The sequence below is a fragment of the Vidua macroura genome, chromosome 1 (genome assembly GCF_024509145.1).
Source record: "Vidua macroura isolate BioBank_ID:100142 chromosome 1, ASM2450914v1, whole genome shotgun sequence".
In the NCBI taxonomy this organism is placed as follows: Eukaryota; Metazoa; Chordata; class Aves; order Passeriformes; family Viduidae; genus Vidua; species Vidua macroura.
In genome coordinates, this window is record NC_071571.1 from 72,419,236 (window position 1) to 72,427,355 (window position 8,120).

Below are 8,120 nucleotides of genomic sequence, written 5' to 3' on the forward strand. Positions count from 1 at the left end.
GAAAATACCCTTTCAATAACAAACAAACCAGCATATTTTATCTTAATGCACTAACCCAACACTATTATGTTGAGGAGCAGAAATAACCTTGGATACATGCTCAAGTCAACAGCTAGCTTTGAAATTACAATTTGCTGATATTAAAATGTCTTTTACAAAGTTTACTTTAAAACCTTATTAGTTACATATTCCCTTAAAAGTGTATATAAAGATACAGAACTTATTAGTTGTAGAAAATATGCCTTCTCCAGTCAGAGACAGTGTTTCAAATAAAACCTTTTTATTTTCAGCTGAAACTCAATATTGATTTCTTTTCCCATACTACAGTTTGGAAAACAAAGGACAGTTTTTCTTATAACCTGATTCCTCTTCCCTCTCCTCACCCTGCTCTTCAGACCTTCTTCAGGTGGAAGATGCTGCTGAGGTTTCCACCAAGCAGCTGATGATCATAGTGAGTAAATGAGGTGCAGAGGTACGGAAGAGAGGTGAAGAGCCTTAGGAGATGGGGAGCAAAGCATATCTTGATTTCCTGAAGTTGACTGGTAGGGAGAATTTTTTTCCTTTGAGATGTTGTGAATATGGATTTCTGTGTGGAAAAAATGGGAGTAACAATGGTGTGCTACTTAAATTTGGGAACAGGAAAGTCAGAGACAATGTGTCTAGTTCAACACAGCTTTGTCTCTGGACCTCCTGGCTTCTTATGAATTGTATTACCTGGCTTTTTGGAACTGTAGGGGTGTGAAAACTTTCAGCTTTGTCCACCTACCATAGGTGTTCACTGTCCAGCATGGTCAGCGCTTCCTCTGACCTTGATGAAAAGTGCAGCCCTGGCTTCCCAGCCTTGAGCTCAGAGAAAGCAGAGAAACCTTCAGGGCTTTCTGACTGAGGGCAACATGGAGGCACAGCCTTGGGGTGGCATAAGCAGGCTGTTGAAGTAGGGAAAGAGTCTCAAAATCTGAGGTTTTCATCCTCAGACCTGGAGGCATCCTGGGCTTGCACATCATTGGTAGGAAGAGTAAATTAGGACTGGTGTTGCATACCTTTCTCCAAGCAGAGAGGAGTAATGTGGAAAATCCTGGGACATTTCGTAGGAGAATTATAAGCTTCTCACAACTTCATGCTGAGGTGGAGCCTGGTCAGAAAACTTCCATACTGCAGAGCTGATTGTTTCATACAGGAGGAATCTGGAGTCACAGATGAACAAAGAGAAGAGATGTGAAGACCAGAAAACCACCCCACTGCAAAAGATAGATCTTCTGAGAGGTGGTTGCCTGGGATGGGGCAGTTGCTACTCTGCCCCATGTGCTGGGTAATTTCTGCTGCAGAGACTCTTGCTTAGTCTAGGGTGAGTGTTAGGGCAGCCATGGGGAGGAGAAAGAATTTGCTCTTCTATGTGAGATTAGGGAGAGAAAGCAGTAACGAAAGCACTGAAAATTGCAATGAGGGAGGAGGTGGTTTGTGTGCAGTGTGTGCTCTGTCCTTCCAGGGGCTGCTCTGCTGCCTTTCAGAAGTGAAGCAGAGCTCAGGTTTTTAAACAGGAGGAACACAAGACTGAGGCTGATAGCTTCACTTCTCAGACAGTATCATACCTTTGGATGCTGACAGGTTTTAACATGAATTATTGTCATCCAAGTTCACCGCTTGGTTGAATTGCTTTGCCTGTCCCGAATGTCCCTCAGATGTACTTGTTCCACAAGGCTTGTCACCTAAGTACCACTGCAATAACAGAAATCTCTTGTCCTATCCTCTTTGTTCGTAGTCAAGACTTGGCACTGCTGTTACTCATCAATTTGGTGGCTTCAGAACAGCTGCTAAGTACACTTGGGAAGGACTTTTCTCAAAGTGCACCTGAACCAAGAAATGTAACAATGAGAAAAGTTGATATATCAGTCTCAGTCACTCACCTGTAGTGGGGATGTGGTTGCAATGCTCTTGCATTACATTAGTCAATATTTATCTACAAAAAGAATCAAAACTAAACAGAAGAGCCTCACTTTTTGGCCAAATTGTGTTGTTTTGCCTTTGGCCATTTCTATTTATGTGTGGATTGTGTGTTATCATACATCTGTTTAGAATTCTGCTAAGACATCTGTGTTATATTTTAAAAATAGTATTCCCTTTTAACAAGAGCTACATCCTGTGGTGCTGACAGGCCTGCCTTTCCAAGTCTCAAGTCCTCCTTGATGACTGTAGAAGGCAAATAACACCAGATCTTCCCAACTTGCTCTTTTCCTCTGGGTGAGCTATTCTTTTGTGTTTGTTCAGTATGTAATATTAAAGTGGTATTTAGCCTGTAATCTCCTATTAAATCAATTGAGATAGGACTGCTGATTTTGTTTAAGTCTGGTGGTGAGAGCTACTTGCATAAAGATATTTCTTTGCAAAGGGGACCTGACTAAATAATTACTTAAACAATGATTCATTTTTTTTTCAGGCAGCAAGAGAAAGAGCTCAATAGGATAAACACCCAGGGTATTTCTCATTAATTTAGAAGTCACTTTCATGAGAACAATAAGGAAATTACCTGTGGGAAGATAATCCAAAGTTAGCTAAGCCTTGATTCAGTGGTGATGGATTTGCTGTCTCCAGTGGTTCATATTATGCCTTTAGGTCAGCAGCATTGTTCTTTGAAGTTTGGTCTTGTAGTCTGGTTGCAGAAGAATTTAACTTTCATTTAAAAATAAAAAGAAGGAGCTCTCTGCAGTCTAGAAAAGGAATTTAAAATGCCACCAGAGCCAACTGTGATTAGGTGACTTGACTTTGTGTGAAGGGGGTGAAGGGAACTCAGCAATATTTATGATGTGGATAAGCCATTGGCCACTGCTGTGGGGATCCACATAAGTGCACAAATGTGCATCAGAACTGGCAGCAGAGCACATGCTGTTTGTGCCCAAAAGCACAATACAAAACCATGAGTGGGCTTGTGTGTGGGCATGGGCCATACCATATTCAATTAGACCTTTATTTAACCTGGTGACATTATGACATTTGTTCAGTGTGACTGACCACAAATTATTGCCTCTGCTCTGTTTGTTACTCTGTTTTGTTTGAGGTCACAATGCAAGTAGACTGTCTTGATACTGGGGGTGCAAACTTTTGTATTAGTTTTGTAGCCAAAAAGGTGGGATTTTTCCCAGTGGATTCCCAACATGGGATACCTAAGCTGTAAAACCCTAACTGAAACAAGACCTCTGTAACTCTTACTCTGTGACAGGAAAATGACCTCAGCATTTTGTGCCTTACCTGTGGGGTAAACTTATAGTAAGTTTACCTAGAAGTGAAAACTATAGGAGCTTTATCTTCCCTAGCATTTTATTGAGAATAGCAAATGCCAGCTTTTTATGTCTATCTTCTTTGGTAATGAAGACAAAACCAGGCTTGGAATACCACCTGAATACTCTCAGTATCCTTTTCCACTGTGGTGACCATATCCTTCTCTGAGCAGTTTTGTGGCAAGTCTGACTCCTCTGTCAATACCACCACTGCTTATCTTGATATCGTACCACAGTGTTTGAGAGGGAGAAACTCATACCTCTAAGGAAACCAGGATAGTTAATGTCTGTATAGAAAAGTTCTGAAGACTTTACATCACTGCTAGCATGTGAAAGTAGGGAAAGGGAGTAAGCAATGGGAGGGAGTTTACAGCAAAAGTGGTGATTTGAAATATTTCCTTAATGAGACTTAAAAAGGAATCATGAGGAAGCATTGCCTGACAGGGAATATTTTCACTCCCCTGTGAGAAGGCTTTAAAATATAAACAAAATTAAGGTGTGTCCATGAACTGTCAATTATTATTACTTCAGTAATAATTATGGAGTTCTTGGGAGAAGGAATAGAAGGTGAGGCTTTGCAAGCCTCTAGGATCCCATTTACGCACCAGGGAGTTTCTACTCGAATGCCCTGTTGCTCCCTGTTAATTATATATGCTTGACTTTACACCTTAAAAACACCTTGGCCTCTATGATAAGAAATTTCATACATGCTTTGTCTTTCCAAGCAGAGCTTATATTCAACATGCAAATTAAATCTCACATTCTTTCCCATAATGAGTTAGAGTTGTGCTCATCTACTTCTCATGTTTTTTATCACATGGCTGTAAACAAAATAATGAGCAATGAAAAATATTTAGGCAGAGTTTAAAAAAGCTAAAAAGACAATCAACAGAAATTTTGAAAGCGAATATTTATAGTTAAAATAATCTCTAGTCCATGCAGATTGCATGCTGTAGAATTCAGTGCAAAGAGCAAAAAGAAAAGAAACAAAAACATTTCTGGTGTGTTTGAATAAAGTTTATTTTGGTGATGACTTCTTGCTCAGCTGTGCACATCAAAACAAAGCGATTGTTATGCTCTCGGTGAGAATTTTATTTATGTGCCATGACACTACCAGTACTGAATCATGATGTTCTTCTAACTGTCCCCAAAACAATGGTCTGCCTAAAAGTATTTAAGAAAATACAGCTATTATTGTTTTCTTACATGGTTTTATATGCTGAATATGGGAAGTCTAAAAACACAAGCCAGAGTCTTGCTGACACTGTTGTTTTCATACAAGTGAAATGTGCTGTAATTTGTTTTGAAAGGGGGATCTCTCTCCCATCGGAGAAATTCAGAGGTGTCTAAGGAACATCATTAAAAAAAATAAGACTTCCATTCTTGTGGTCAGTTGGTGGGTTGAGAATGCTTTGGGTTTGCTTGGAAGAATATTCAAAGCCATAATTTGCTTTCTGTTCTCACAGTAACACAGTTAGCAACACACTGTGTTTCCTGCAGGGCTTTCACTGAGTTCTGCCTCCACCAGAGCCTGCTCTGAATGCTTTCACTGTGGTTTTCATGTGACCTTATAGCTTTCCTGACTCATCTGAATTTGTTTCATGTCAGGGGACCACTTTCACTGGCATCTTGCCTGCAGCCAAGCAACTCCTCTCAAGGCTTTGTCAGAGTACTTCAGGGATGTGACACTTTTCTTCATGACTCTCTTTCTATATGTCTGTGTGTTTAAACAGTTAAAAAGGCTGTTCAGACTCTTTAAATCTAGGTAAGTGTCTGTTTCTTACCAAGAGGGCCTTTGAAGTCTTTTCTTTCTGTTGGGCAGCTGTTCTTTCCTGACATCCACAGACAACTGACAACCACAGAGGGAACTACAACTGCAGTGGGGTATATAATTTTGTAAGGAAGCTAAGAAAGCGAAGAAAAGCCTATTTCATTCCTTCTTGTTGTGACTATCTAATAGGAGGATATCCAGCAACTACTGAAGTGACAGATATTTGCTGAGCAGAAATTGTTTCTCTTCAAAACCGCCTGTTGTAATGTTAAAACAGGAGCACCTTTTCCCCTGAAGTACATGAAGAACTGAGGAAGAGACGGAGGAAGTCTGCCCCAATTACCATCCTTTGTGGGGAGTGCTAGCCTGCATCCCAGCCTCCTTCATAAGTGAGAGTGGTGGCTTTGAAGGCCAAGCCCAAAGAACGAGTGACTGGTCAAAAGAGGTGGAGAGTGTCTTCCTTGCTTCTCTCCCAGTTCATACGCTGGAAACCCGTTCTTACAGCTGCAGCTGTGTTAAGCATCCTGCCCCAGTGGAGGGTGCTGTTGACTACGTATTGTCCTTTCTCCTTCAGACACAAGCCCTTCATCATTGCTTCACAGCTTTGTGTAGAGAGGAAGTGTAAGTAGACTTCTGTTTCATTTATTAGTAGTTTTCCTGATCCAACAAATACTGATTCCTGAATTTTCTTCAGTACCTCACCCTAAGTACAATTTGACCCCCTCTCTTTGGAGAATTATGAATCTTTAACTGACTTGGGCCCTGTCTTGCCACCTGTGTGTGTTTCCTCCAAATACCACAAGCCCCAAGGGTCCTGTGTCCCTTTGTGTTACCTCAAAAGTGCTGGGGCAGCCATCTCCTAGCAAAGCAGTTGAGTTGTAGTCACCCTCTGCACTGCTCTGCATCTGGTCTCTGTTGTGGTGGAGCAGGTACTATACTACACTGAAGAGCCTGATTTTTTTCACTCTAAAATTTCATTACAGCCTCCTGTTTCCCATCACTTTTAATGGCTGAGGATGCTGACTGGGAGCCTACCCTGATGTTCACCCATTCTCAGCAGGGCTGCCCACTAACATCTGGGTAAAATTTCCTATGTGTGTCTGCAACTGACCATCACTGTAGAGGGTAGAGCTCTGTAACTGATTAATGGGCCAGAGCAGATTGTTTTGGAGGAAACTCGAGCAGGTGTGCAGTGGTGAATTAGTGTGAAATAACACTACAGGTCATGATCCAGTAGCTCAGTGTAAAAATCTCTTGTCAAGCGTTGTGAGGCAAGCCTACTTTGTGAAAGTCACACATGACATCTCAAGTACTACTTATACAAAGACAAGGGTGCCACAGCAATATCTGACTGGGATACCTGTAGGGACAATATCAGACAGGTAATGAGATGCTAATCTCTGTTAATATGTGATCTACATCCCAAAGAGGCAACAACTTCTATGGAGAATTGTGTGAAGTCAAATATATAGACAGCTGTTGTTCTGGGTTTGAGATGAAACATACAACAGGTAAGGGTCACAACAGGTATAACCCACAGGTTTCATCTTTGAACAGTAATAGCAATTGTGCAAGTGTAACAGATTACTCTCTAAGTGTGAAAGCTAGAAGTGACCTTTTGCATTTGTTCAGCCTTCGCTGATGAGACGAGATTGGCCTCACCCCAGTAAACTCAGCAGTTAGCGTTGCTTTGTGCTGGGTAAAACAATTTTGATACATTGAACACTTATAAATAGAGACACACTTCTCCATCTCTTGTGGAACCTCTTTGCCCCCCACTTGAACTCTGTGGCAAGCTACTTTAAAAAGCAACAGTGCAAATTTGGTCTTTTATCTTTCCATGAGAAGAGGACAGCAACTTTTCTAAGTGTACTGTTCACAGCTGTTTGAGTTGCAGAGAATGGGCCCGTGTTGTTCCACATCTTTCCTGTAAATGTGGATGTATTGTTGACACTGATCTGTACAGCCTTCTGCTCTCTCTGGTAAGTTTTAATTGAAGAGAGAAACTGCTGAGTTTCAGTTTCTGAGAAGTACTCCTGAGTTCCTGAATTCATTCACAATGGCATGAGAAGGAGTGATTTAGCAGAAAACCATAGAGCCTGTCAGCAAGGTGTTTTGCTTAACTATTTCTGACAAGAAATAGAAATCACAGTAGAAAATCCCTGGGCATAAGGGTCAGCCCAATACCATGAGCCTGCTTCTAGAGCTTGACCTTCCCAGCAGCAGTTTTCTATCTTCTGGCCAGCCACTAGTTCTTCTGAACAGGATACAAACTGTAGGGAGAGCAGAGCTGGAGTTAACCCCTCGTTCACTGCCAAGCACGTAGTGGATCACAAGCCTTTGCTACCGTGTCACGCGTTTTTGGTTGACAGCCCTGTGTGTAACTCAGTGCTCAAATTCCATCCCAGTCTCTGTGGCTTAAACTGTGCAAGAACCTCCCTCCTGCCCCAGATCATCAAGCCCTACTTTTGAGGTGCAAACAGATCATACAGTCTCTTCCACAGATTAATCAATCTCTATTAAAAAGTAGTTAGAACGTCCTGCTCTCTTCCTTCTGTCCTCCATTAGAAGGCTGTTCATGAATAAAATTGCTTTTGCCAGGCATAATTTACAGGCTAAGTGTATTCATTACTTGTTTTTATCCTCTGGTTCTTTGGCTTGAAAGGTTCTTTTCCCTATCTCACACTCACAATGTTTCATGTGTTCCTAAAAAAAACAGCTCTGGCAACCTTTCTGCCCCTTTCTTCTTTCCCAGGCAGAACAAGGCAAGCTTGGCGTCCTCTTGTAACATAGTGCTTCCACTTTGTCTGAGATTTTTGGTAGATTCCTTCTGGATGGCTCTCTTGTATATCACTGGTTTATTAACTTGTGCTATACTTCCTTTAGAATTGCCCAGCCTCATATCCTGTTCCTGATCATATTAAGCCATTGGCACTCTGAGACTGCTTAAGTGCCACAGGTTAATCCTTGTAAATTCAGAAAATTTTTCTATTTTTTCATGCTGAATTCAATGAATACATTTAGAAAACACAACCCCAGTGTCATTATTGGTACCGATGGCTAGCTATGAAAATAGG

At 41.3% G+C, this 8,120-nt stretch overlaps 1 long non-coding RNA gene across 1 annotated transcript; it reads right to left on the minus strand.

Annotated features, from left to right (window-relative positions):
- Positions 1-355: 355 nt before the first annotated feature.
- Positions 356-1,134, minus strand: LOC128817169 (uncharacterized). The gene is made up of 3 exons (XR_008440120.1): positions 1,041-1,134; positions 715-926; positions 356-586 (listed from the first exon to the last, which is right to left on the minus strand). It is a non-coding gene; the product is annotated as an uncharacterized LOC128817169 (long non-coding RNA).
- Positions 1,135-8,120: the final 6,986 nt, after the last annotated feature.